Genomic DNA, 13,122 nt, shown 5'->3' on the forward strand with positions numbered 1-13,122 from the left:
TTAGCTCAGTATATATATATACAGTATATATATCTGTATAGGGAGGAAAGGCATTCTGCTCATGTTACATGAATGCTGAAATCATTTTAAGCCATCTTTCAGTGAAAATGAAATAAATTGCATTCAAACGACACAATATTATAGGGGCAAAGTTATTTGGACTAATTTCGAGAGCTTATTTTCTAATTTTACAGTTTCAAAGTACACTGTATTCCATTGGTTTCCATGGTGATGCATCAAACTTCAACTAGGAAGCTTGGCTAATTTTAATTTTGCTTTGAAGTTCTGTAAGTTACATTTTAAATTCGAAGCACTCTCTACATTCCAAAGTTTTTGGTAATTGTATTTCTAAACATTTCTGATGTATATTAGTTAATTTGTTGCAAAATAATAACAATAAAAAAACATTACAAAAATGAATATTCGCGCAGTGATGCTGCTTTTGTTTCCATAATTTTTAATACTACTGTCAAGAGTTATTTTTGCAGGATAGGGAAAAGAGCGAGGACTCAATTGCAGTAAATAATGGGTTTTAATGACAATAAAATAAAACAAAGAGGCGACAAAAAACACCTCAAGGGGAGAAAACATTACTAAAAAGACAAACTAGACTGGACTGTGCCTGGCTGGCAAAACAGGAAAAGAACAGAATAGGACTCGACGAGGACAAACTGGCACAGGAAAGCTGACATGAGGAGACTAAAAAGGAAAAATACTTGACAAACAAACAGGTAAACATAAACTAATAATGTGTAAGGAGGATGGGACCAAAATTGAAACCAACTACACTGGAGCACTGAGAACAAACCGGACCTCTGCCTGACCGCAGCCAAGATGACGCTCATACAATGACAGAGACAGGCAATGACAAGAAATATGAGTGCACAACCAGTGAAAACTTGAGCCAAGCACAACATACTAGACAAGACAGGACTAGTGTCCGACTCTGCCACCAAAACAAGAATTAAGAAGACTGAAGTAGCAGAATCCGGACAATTGTTTGTCATAAAATAATCTCTAAGACGAAATGGATTAATTTGTCGGACGTTGTTCTAGATTTTGCCGTTCAATTGTACAATGGCTCTGGATAGTCAAAACACCTCTCAATATGCTCGCTACAGATCTGAAAAACAGAACAATTCAATCCGATTTTCTGTTATGATGGACAAAAGTTTCAGAGGCAGTGTGGAAATGTGTTAGACACAACATGAGTTCGTGTTCATTTGTTTAAAATGCAGAAACACTCATTCTGCAATGAACCCAGAGGCCACATAAACAACAATCCCACTACTGCTCAAAGAGGTAAACTCAAAAGCCTCAGCCCGTGGTCTCCTGGTAGCATTTTGTATGTTTGATCTCAAAGCCTAAAGTGAGAAATCCGCTGAATTTGTGAGTGAGTGTTTGTCAGGTTTGAGAGGCCGGTGTTCCCGGGGTCTGACAGCGATCAATATTGGCACAAAGATGGCCACAGGGTGTGCCGGGACTCGGCCTGGCCGCAAAAATCAATAGCAGCTCCTCTATTGACAGCAGGGGTCCGCGAGTCGCACACATCCACAGCAGAGTTCCTGATGTAATGGAGAGGTAATACGGCCAATTTAAGACCACCAGGCCTGCTAAAGGGGTTACGATTTATCTGTCAGTGGACTGCCTGTGGACAGGAACACAGGCTCCTATCCCTCAATGTCATCTCGGTTCAATCTCGCACATGCGTCTCCACACTGGACTCCAGCCTTTATAGCCAGTAAAGGTCCATTGATTCCCAATAGCATCCAATCCTACAGCACAGCAAAGTCAGCTGAGGGGCAGTGCTTTCTTGAGAACTTCATCCCCATTCAAAGATTTCATTTAAAAACACAAATGAAGATGCGGCTGAAATTAAGGTCAAAGGAGAAATTGATTAAGTGATCATGTAAAAGCAGAGTGTAAAGTCTCTTCATGACAGGGTAAATACACCAACAAAATAGAGAAAATATTAAGTATTAATTAATGCTGTCAAAGGATTATTAGTGATTAATCACATCCAAAATACAAATGTGTATTTATTTACATAATATATATGCGTGTGTGCTGTATATATTTATGTAATATAAACAAAAACATATATTAAATATAAAATTCATTCATTTTCCGTCAGCTAAGTCCCTTATTTATCAGGGGTTGCCACAGCAGAATGAACCACCAACTATTCCATGATATGTTTTATGCAGTGTATGCCCTTTCAACTGCAACCCAGTACTGGGAAAAACCTATTCACACACTGGCATATTTAGTCCATCAATTTAGCGCATGTGTTTGGACTGTGGTGGAAACCCATGCCAACAAGGGGAGAACATGCAAACTCCACACAGAAATGCCAACTGATCCAGCCATGACTCAAACCAATGACCTTCTTGCTGTGAGGCGACAGCACTAACTACTGCGTCACTGCTTCGCCCATTCTTTACACACTTAAAAATTATTTTATTAATCAGAAAGTTTTGCACTGTACATTTTACACTACATTATTTAAATCTAACAGGCTTAGTTTACAATGTTGACATTGTTCTACTTACATTACATCTAAATCCCATACAACAGAAATGACAACAGATAAAGATTTAATTGTCAATTTAATGTCAATCTTAATGTTATTGATTAATGCACAGATTTCATTCATTTATTTTTCTTCTGCTTTGTCCCTGGTTTATCAGGAGTTGAAAAAACGGAATGAACCGCCACTTACTTGACAGATGTATACATTTTTGATTTTAGGTTATATTTTTTTATACTTTCTACTTACACCCTAACACAGATTTTTCAACTAATTACAGTGTCTTGTCCCAATAGATAGATTTAGAGGGTTTTGCACAGAAAGCACAAGTTGATTTAGCTGGTTTTGACGCAAAAGTAAAATCTACCTTGTTAAAAACCAAAGAATTGTCATTTTTGAAAAAAGTTGTTTTATTTACTAGCTAATAACCTTTTCATTATCTATAAAATGAAACAACTGAACTGAGTTAGAGGAGCCTGATAGAAAATGCCAACCCAAGCTCATTCTGAAAACGTAGTCCCTGGTTGGAAAATGACGATTAACAAAAAATGAGGTCTGATGGATTTAGAGGGTTTGGCATCTATCCATCCATCCATCCATCCATCCATCCATCCATCCATCCATCTATCTATCTATCTATCCATCTATCCATCTATCTATCTATATACACATTTAGTTGCATCACAATTGTAATTTTTAAGTGTCAGTTGTACTTAAAGAAAAGTTATGCTGAAAAAATTATGTGCATTACAATGATGTTTGGCTTTTGACACATTATATAAAGTATGTGGCTAAGAAATAGCTATAAACTTCCCGAGGCTCTCAGACTATGCAAAGTCACTGATTGTTCCAAGACCAGAGACGAGATGATGCCAAGGTTTCCATATCCTGGACCAGGCCATATCCTGAGCAGCGGCTGCTCATGGAGGAGTGGAGTGCATGAGATTCCTGTGACGCCCCAGGGACAGAAGAGTCTTAGCTGAGGCCCAGCTTCCAGCCTCCGCCGCTGAGACTGCAGCTCTGCACAAGAGGTTTGGCCAACGGAGAAATTAAAATGGTCGTGCCCAACTGAGTCTGGTTTCTCAAGGTTTTATTTTCTTCACTTTCGCCAATTGGTGAAGTTTTTTTTCCCTCTCCGCTGTTGCCACTGGCTTGCATGGTTTAGGATCTGTAGAGCTACGCATCGATGGATTTGCTCTCCAGTGTCTAGACCCTCAGTAGTTATTATTAAACCACACTGAACTGAGCTAAACTGAACTTAAACACAAAAAACTGAACTACACTGTTCCAATTCACTATGACCTTTTATGTGAAGCTGCTTTGACACAATCTACATTGTAAAAGCGCTACACAAATAAAGCTGAATTGAATTGAACTTTTGTTCTTTTTGGTAGGGCCGGTGAAAATTTTGGCAGGGCAAGTAAAAATCTAAAAAAAAGCAGAAGAAAAAAACCTTAGCGTTGAACCCTTCCTAGAGGACTTTTAATCCAAAATATCAGCTGATTTCCCAATCTCAACTATAGCTCCCTTCCTATGTATATTTGTGACGTAAAGCAAACCATACATTTGCTTCACAGCGAGCAGAAATGCAGAGCGCTTGAAACTGGGTTAAGATAATTAGAGTTTACTTCAAGCTCGACTGACGCTTCAATCTCAGACTCTAGTGTGCTGATAGTACAAGATAGATGCAATTTAAATGAAAGTGTATCTGTATAGACCCTCGAGAGCAACTTAGCCTATTCTCACTCATGCAGAGGGCCTGCAATTGAATTAAACAAAGCGACTCTGCTCATGTGTGACAGGGGATACAAAAAGTGGAGTAACAAAGTAAAAGTTGGGTGTCTAAAGTAGATGTTTAAAGCAGTGTCTGTGTGTGTGTGTGTGTGTGTGGGTGTGTGTGTGTGTGTGTGTGTTATAGGGTTGATCAATATGTGACTCTGGACCACAAACCTTTTCTTGGAACATATTTGTTGGAAAATGTAATCCATACCTACATTGTAAAACACAATAAGTTAAGGTAACTCAAACCGTTTGAGGAAATCGATTGCAACAAACCAATTAAGTTCAAAAACTAATCCTAATAAGATCGGCTGTGATTGTCGGCCAAAGATCGGTATCGGCCGATAATCACATTTAATGACTAATAATTTGGATTATATTCATTCATTTATTCATTTTCGTTTCGGCTTAGTCCCTTTATTAATCCGCGGTCACCACAGTGGAATGAACCACCAACTTATCCAGCGCATGTTTTATTCAGCGGATGCCCTTCCAGCTGCAACCCATCTCTGGGAAACATCCATACACACTTATTCACACTCATACACTACGGACATTTTAGCTTACCCAATTCACCTGTACCACGTCTTTGGACTGAAACCGGTACACCCGAAGAAAACCCACACGCATGCAGGGAGAACATGCATGTTGGTCATAACATTTTCTAAAAATATTGTGTTGGATATTGCATTAATTGTCATGTCATCACATATGACATCTTCAATATCGCTCAGCCATAGTGTGTGTGTGTGGTCTTGGTATTCATGACATTGTGAGGGCTAAAGGACCCACAATTATGGCGAAACCAGTCATTTTTAATCTCGTGTGGATATCGTTTGGGTCCCCATGAGGAAAACAGCTCATAAATAATTCAGAATGTTTCCTGTGGGGGTTGGATTTAGGGGTAGCATTGCAGGAAGACTATACAGTCTTACAGTATAAACATATTTACGTCTATGGGAAGACCCCATACAACATGAAAACCCAACTTTTGTGTGTGTGTTTACTAGGGTTGCACAGTTTACCGATACTTTGGTAGCACTGCGATGGTATGGCTCCAAAATACTGCCGATGCCTTTCTAGTTTGTAACCGGTAGCATTGTTTCTACAATAGGTAATGTTGCATGTGGGAAAAGTGACTAAAATGCACATTTGTGCCAGTAAATAAACAATAGACCACTTTATTTTATTTTAAATTTAACATTCTAAATTAAGGCTGCAAAGCTGTGTAGAATTTGTGCCTTTAATGATATTGCACATTTCCTCATGCTTTAAACACAAATCTGAATCAGTTCATTTCTGTTCCTGTGAATTTGATTTAGCTACAACTACTGTGACAATCTCTTTAAAAAAACAACAACTTATTAAAGTTAAATTTGTACGTGATAAGACTGAAAATACAACAGATGAGAAAAAAACGAAAATAGCAACAGGAAACACAAAGAAAACTTTTTTTTACTTCAAATTTAATTGAAAAAATTCTTCTTGTAACGTATTTCATTTGGTATAATTTAAAATTAAGTTACAATGTATTTTTTATTGGTCAAAAAAACAAATAACATTTGAGCTGAGGTGACGTGCGTTTTTTTTTAAATACAAGACCCGCGGCCAGTACCGCAGATCACGGTTATATGAAGCCATCTATTCTTCTGAATTTCACAGTAGATACAAAAAACAACTACAGACTATCTGTACAAATAATAGACTTTTATTAATAAGGGAATTCTGAATTAAATTTAAGTATTACAATATATACAATATAGTTTTTGTGACAATTTGCTTTATTTTGTATATTTGAGTTATGAATTAATGCAGTATCTGTCACGGTTGTAGGTGTGTGCGCACTTCTGAGTGTCTGTTTGGTCACATGGTTTTGTTTTGGTGTCCCATGCGTTTCTGACTTCAGTGTTTTGTCACGTGCTTTGTGGAGCCCTGCTGTCCTGATTAGCCTGCCAGCTGCGACTCGTTATTTCGGCTATATCTGGACAGCGCGTCTATTGTCTCGTGTCAGTTAGTTATTACTCTTGATGAGCTCTCTGTCTGTGTTTAGGACTGGCGTGAAGTTCCATTCTGAGACCTAGAGCTACTCGGTTCCCGTCTGTTTTCCTGATCCCCGCTAGAGTGGGATATCGTAGCTTTGCTTGTTTATTTTTCCGTTTTGGACTTTTGTCATACTATATTGACTGTGTCAAAGTATTTTACTTGCACATTGGGTTCTTCCATTAATCTTATACGCCGTAACAGTATCGCGATACTACTTGGTATCGTGATACTTCAGCTGGTATAGTATCAAGGCCTATATTTATCGTATCATGACAATCCTAGTGTGTACACTGTATTTAACACAATTTGGGGACCAAATTGTCTCACAAGTATAGTAATACTAGTATATTTGACCTTGTGGGGATTTTGTTTTTTTGGGGAGAAAACGACTATTTTGATAAATATGCAAAACTGCAGATTGTACAATGAGGTTTAGGTTTAGGGGTAGGATTAAGGTAGGGGGATAGAATATACAGTCTGTGCAGCTGATCAGTCATTACGTGTATGGAAGAACCACATAAAACATGACAAACCAATATGAGTGTGTGTGTAAACAGAAACAGGCCCAAGGGAAAGTGACCTTCTATCACAGTATCAGCATTGATGTTGAACTACAAATCAAGTCAAAGTGCTTCAAGCGCAGCAGCCAAGTGATTCATGCCCAACACCAGCAACTTCCCTAAAAAAATGCAGAAAGCATTGTTAAAAAGAAAGTACTCCATAAATCCAGTCATAATTTCCCCAACATACACCTTGACGACATCTCATTTTTTCCCTCTACAGTCTCATACTAGCGATTCAGTCATTATGCAGAATGGAAAATAAAGATATTCACGGGGCATTGCCCTCAACAAAATGACAGATCATAATTTCTACAGCAAACGCAGCGCACCGCATACATTTAGCTAAATTACGTGGAACCTGGACGCGAGGAGATTGCCGATAAGGCTGGTGGGATGCCGAGGACTCGGTGATGCAATAGATCAAGCAATATAATCTCAGGAGTCACATTGCTCAGTGTGTTGAACATGACACTGAAGCGCCATTATACATGTTTACTGACATCAATACAATTACGTCAATAAAGACATCTTTCATCAAAGCCACAGAGACACATACAGTTTACTGCAAACAAGGCAAATCCTTTTTTAGTGACCACTACTTGTAAAAACTACATGACATGAGAGAGTGCAATGATAAAAATTTCAAACTGGGGCTGCATGATACTGGAAAATATGCAATATGTGATATTGCTGTTGAGTATTGTGCAGTTACGACATGACATTTCCCTATAAAAAATCCTATTTTTAAAATGTTTTAGACACATTTATTTATTTAATGAAATTAAAATAAACAGGTAAAATATTTTTTTTATAGTTAATTATTTCTAATTCAGAAAAAAAAAAACTATTGTAAAAATTAGGCATGGGACAATATCCGTTTTCAAGGTATACCACAGTTTGGAAAAATCAAGGTTTTAAAACTGTCAAAATGAATTATTATTACTTAGCCTGACATATTTACTGTGACTTAGAGCTGCAAAATTAATCGTTAAAAGATCGCGATCTCGATTCGAGCCCCTAGACCATCTTAATCCAGCATTTGTATGATTCTGTCAATCATATTTTCAAGTTCAGAAGAGAGAAGAAAAGTCGGTTGCACGAGTCTTTTCACATACGTTGCTCAGTGACATTGACACCTCCAAATGATGTTGAATGAGTCGCATAATGTATTTATAAGGTATGATTTACCTAAAAATGTCATTTTTGTCTTTATATAATGATGTTTTCGTGGCCGGGAAATCACACGTGACGAGCTGCTGACCGTGAGCTGTTATCACAGAGAGGACGCGCGTGCGCTCTACTTAATGATAGACGCGCATGTCTACTTTAGTGAACAGAACCTGCATATGTTACGAGTAACAGGTAAATAATAAAAACAGTTGTAAATAATATTCAGTTTGTGGCACAGAGTGATCGTTTGGGAGCCGCGCGCGAAGTATGAACAAGCACTTAGCAGTCAGAAAGAAACCGAAATTGTGCACTTCATTTAAATGATCGTATCGCACTTTAGAGTTATGATTACGACAAGCATTTGATATGTTTTTTTCTTTCATAGTGAACCCACAGTTGTGCATGAAAATAAATGTTTACAATGTCAGTATAACTACTCTAGCCTATATATTGTTGAATATAATCTGATAATGGCAAATGTCTGATTTTACCAGTGAATAAAGTTGTCTAATATGACAGATTGCAAGCATATATCTCAAACATAATAATTCAACATCCGAATTATTATAAGTAGAATAGAATTATTTATAGAAACCAGTAGACCTACACATAATATTATTTTTGATGTTGTGCCATATGTTTGTTTTTACCTTTATTTTACATCTACAGAATCGTGAGAAAATCGTCATCTTTATTTTGAGCAAAAAAAAATCGCGATTCTCATTTTAGCCAGAATCGTGCAGCTCTACTGTGACTAAATATTTTAAAAGTTTCTTCAAATAAAATATATTGTGTTCAAGGGGGGAAAAAGGTTTTGTTTTTTACCCAGACATAAAAAAAAAAAAAAAAAACAGTTTAGAGCAGTAATCACAATACCTTAAAACCACGATATTTTTATCCAAGGTTACTGGTCCATGCCTAGTCAGAATGCAAACAATTTGTTTTCAAAACACTACAATGAGTGAAAACCTCATCAAATACTCTGACCCTGATTGGCTGTTGTCATTTTCCTCTCTCATCTCTAATCCAGCCATTAGTGTTTATTTTCAGCTTTGGGTTTAGCCTTTCCAACCAATCGCAGAACAGCAACTACTGGGCAGTTGAGTAGGGTCTGTCTGCACACTGCAAGAGAGGGGAGTACATGAAGAAGACGTAACTTTTAGTGGAGGCGTAACTTGAAGTTATTGAGACAAGTGGTGCATGATTATCGGGATCTCGATTCCACCCTACACATGATCTTAATTCAGCTTTTCTATGATTCAGCCAATTAAACTTTCACAGTCAAGAAAGAAGCATAAAGACAACCACACAAGTCTTCACATTGTTTTATATATGTTGCTCAGAAACACGGACACCTCCAAATGGTGTTAAAAGTGTTACAAGGTGTTTGTGCAAATCCCTTAACTGCTGTCTTTGGTATTGTATATGAAAATAACAGTTTGTCAAAAAGTGAATTGGACTGCATTGCCTTTACTACTCTTTTGGCAAGATGCTTAATTCTAATTAAGTGGAAACAGTCATTTCCCCCTTCTTTTAAACAGTGGGCCAATGATGTGATGCATTTCCTTAGTTTGGAAAAAAATAAGACTCAATTTAAATACTTCCGTGTCCGAGTTCACTGCCATGTGGCAATCTTTCATAAACTACTTCCAAAGCCAAATGTAACTGTAAGTGGACGAAATGATGCTGATGCTGTTTTGCTTGTATTGTACTGATGTTGACTTTTTTTTTTTCTTTGTTTATATGTACACAATGTCAAAGCACTATGTTTAAATTTATGTTGTGTTGTTAGTTATGTCGATTAATGGATGTTTTTTTGACTATTTAAATACATTTTTAAAAAAGAGAAAAAAAAGTGTCACATACGCTATTTATAAAGTTTATTTCATTGTAATGACGAAATCACACGTGAGCTGACGCACTGTTTGTTTTCCACCGAGAGGACGTGCACGTACACGCCAATGATGTCTACATTAGTGAACAGAACCTGCATTACAGGTAATAAAGTTGAGAATAACATTCAGTTTGTTGCAAAGAACTGAACTCCAAGTGACGGCAGCCATGACATGAGCCACACTCCGCAGTGAAAACTGAAACCGAAAGCGCGCACATCATTTAAATCAGGAGTGCTCAATCCTGTTCCTGGAGATCTACCTTCCTGCAAAGTTCAGATCCAACCCTGATCAAACACACCTGAGCCAATAAATTAGGACCTGAACAGCACTTGATAATTACAGGCAGGTGTGTTTGATATGGGTTGCAACTGAAATCTGCAGGAAGGTAGATCTCCAGGAACAGGGTTGGTCACCCCTGATTTAAATAATCATATCACATTTTTGAGTTGATATAATGTTGTTATATATGTTAATATATAACATTGAATATAATGCAAGAGGGAATCTGATAATGACATGTTTCATTTGACCAAGGAAATGGTCTAATGATAATCTCAATGACAAATGACAAGCATGTCTCAAACACAATAATTCAACTTTACAATTATAAATACTTGTATCCGGATGTCCTCACTTTAGTGTGAATTAAAAACCAGGACAATTTTAAAGTCTGTTCAAGTCCACCATTCAAAGTCTATACAATATTTATCATTTTAACCAACAGTAGACCTACAGATAGGACTAATATTATTATTGTTGTTTCACCACATGTTTGAGAACTATAATAGCCAACTCATAACAACCTTTATTTTACATCTACAGAACCAATAGAAAATCCTGACCTTTATTATAAGCAAAATAAGTCATGATTCTCATTTTAGCCTGAATCGTGCACCCTAATCGAGACCTGTCTGTCAAAACTATGTTGTCGACAAGATGGTGCTATACCCATCACAGTTATTAACATCTACACCTACTCCAATTCTAAACCCAACCACTATGGTTAATAACATCTACACCTACCCAACCCTAAACCCAACAATTTGTTATTAACATCTATACCTGCTCCATACCTAAACCCAATCATTATAGTTATTACCATCTACACCTACCCCAATCCTAAACCCAACCGTTATAGTTATTAACATCTACACCTACCCAACCCTAAACCCAACAATGTTATTCACATCTACACCTGCTCCATACCTAAACCCAACTATTATGGTTAATAACATCTAACCCAATTCTAAACCTGACGGTCCCACTTTATATTAAGTGTCCTTAACTACTATGTACTTGCACCAAAAAATAAATACAATGTACTTACTGTGTTTATAATGAATTTGAGAACACTTGTTCATATGGACAGGTTTGGTGGTGTGGGTAGGTTTAAGGGTGGGTTAAGGTGTAAGGGATGGTCAGTAGTGTATTTACAAATGTAATTACAGAAGTTAATTACAGATGTAATTACATACATGTATTTAATCAAGCATAAGTACACAATAAATACATGTATTTACACAATAAGACCATTGTAACAAACTATTAATTCCTGTTTAAGTCCATATTAGTTAAGGCCACTTAATATAAAGTGGGACCGACCTAACTACTATGGTTAATAACATCTACAACTACCCAACCTTAAATTCAACAATCTGTTATTAACATCTATACCTGCTCCATACCTAAACCCAACCATTATAGTTATTAACATACAGCCAAGAGTTGCGAAGGCTTTCATACTTGAATTGCTCGCTATTGTACCGTTGTTTGCAATGGCAGGAGGCGTCGACAATAAGCTAACTTTCATGGCAAAATGGATGAAGTCAGCAAGTGGAGTTGCATGAATGAATATAATAATATATCAAATGAATTGGTTGAGGATATATTTGGAGAAAACTCATGAAAACCGTTGATAAAATGTTCTCTGGAAGGTATTTCAGCCATCTTGCCAACAACATCTCGCTCAATGGGATCTCAATAACTGTAAGTTACGTCTCTACTAAACGTTTACACCTCTTTAGGTTACACCCCCTGTCCTTAAGTCTGCAGATAGATACACTTGGGGGAGTGGGGGATAAAGATAGCAAGACCCAATCTGATTGATGACATTTAGATAAACAACCAATGCAAAAAATATTATGCGATACTTATATTACATATACTATTCGTATATGTATATACGAATAGTATATGTAATATATACTATATTATTACTATCGTAATAATGCTAGGTTTGCGATATATTATGCATCCCTATTTTAAACATGGTCACATTATATTTTTATTTTTGCATGTTTAACCCAGTAACTAGCAAGAAATTATATTGTTAATGATTTTTTTTCAGTACTGTATTGTGTGGAAATGTCCAAAACTGTCAGTCGGACTACATCATGAAGCCGTGTTAAACGAAATCAACAGAGCATCCGGTTCATTTATCACACCGGAAATTAAAAGGTCAAGTGCACTGCGTTGTGGGATCCAATATTTCATGCCATGTGCACTTCTAAACTGCACACTTCTGGAAATTTCACATACTGTCAAATACACTCACTTTAAGAGCACTTGATATAACACAGCGGCAAACCTAAGACTATTTGCGTCGCTTACATTTTATGCAATATGCAGTGTGCACTCAAGAAGTCAAGAGAGTCAAAAGAGATATTAAAGTTGGAGCTGCAATAGCAGTTAATTAGTCACACCACAGAAGGAAGGTCGAGAAGCAGTGCATTATGGGATATAGATAGAGTATTCCACACACATTAGCTGCATACAAAACCCTTTCGTTCAGTGTTTAAAGGGACAGTTCACTTAAATTTGAAAATTCTGTTAACCACTGGTTCCAAACCTGTTTGAGTTTCTTCTGTTGAACACATTATCAATTTAAAACATATTTTAATTCCAACTTATTTCAACATTCTTCTGAATATCTTGTTTTATGTGCAACAGAACAAAGGAATTCTTTAGAACGTTTAGAACTACTTGGAATTGTTTAAAATGTCAATTTTTGGGGTGAACTATCCCTTTAATCTGTATCAGTTTGCACAGCAGACTTATAAATATACTACTGCTACCTTGAAGTAAACGACAAGAGGAAAACTGACCACTAAAAACTTCCATCACAGCGTCTGCTACTATAAAG

General features: G+C 36.8%; 1 protein-coding gene across 4 annotated transcripts in view; it reads right to left on the reverse strand.

Annotated features, from left to right (window-relative positions):
* The window catches only part of asic1b (acid-sensing (proton-gated) ion channel 1b), a 383,191-nt gene that overhangs the window by 72,059 nt on the left and 298,010 nt on the right, over nt 1-13,122 (reverse strand).

The sequence above is a fragment of the Danio rerio genome, chromosome 22 (assembly GCF_049306965.1).
Source record: "Danio rerio strain Tuebingen ecotype United States chromosome 22, GRCz12tu, whole genome shotgun sequence".
NCBI classification, from domain to species: domain Eukaryota; kingdom Metazoa; phylum Chordata; class Actinopteri; order Cypriniformes; family Danionidae; genus Danio; species Danio rerio.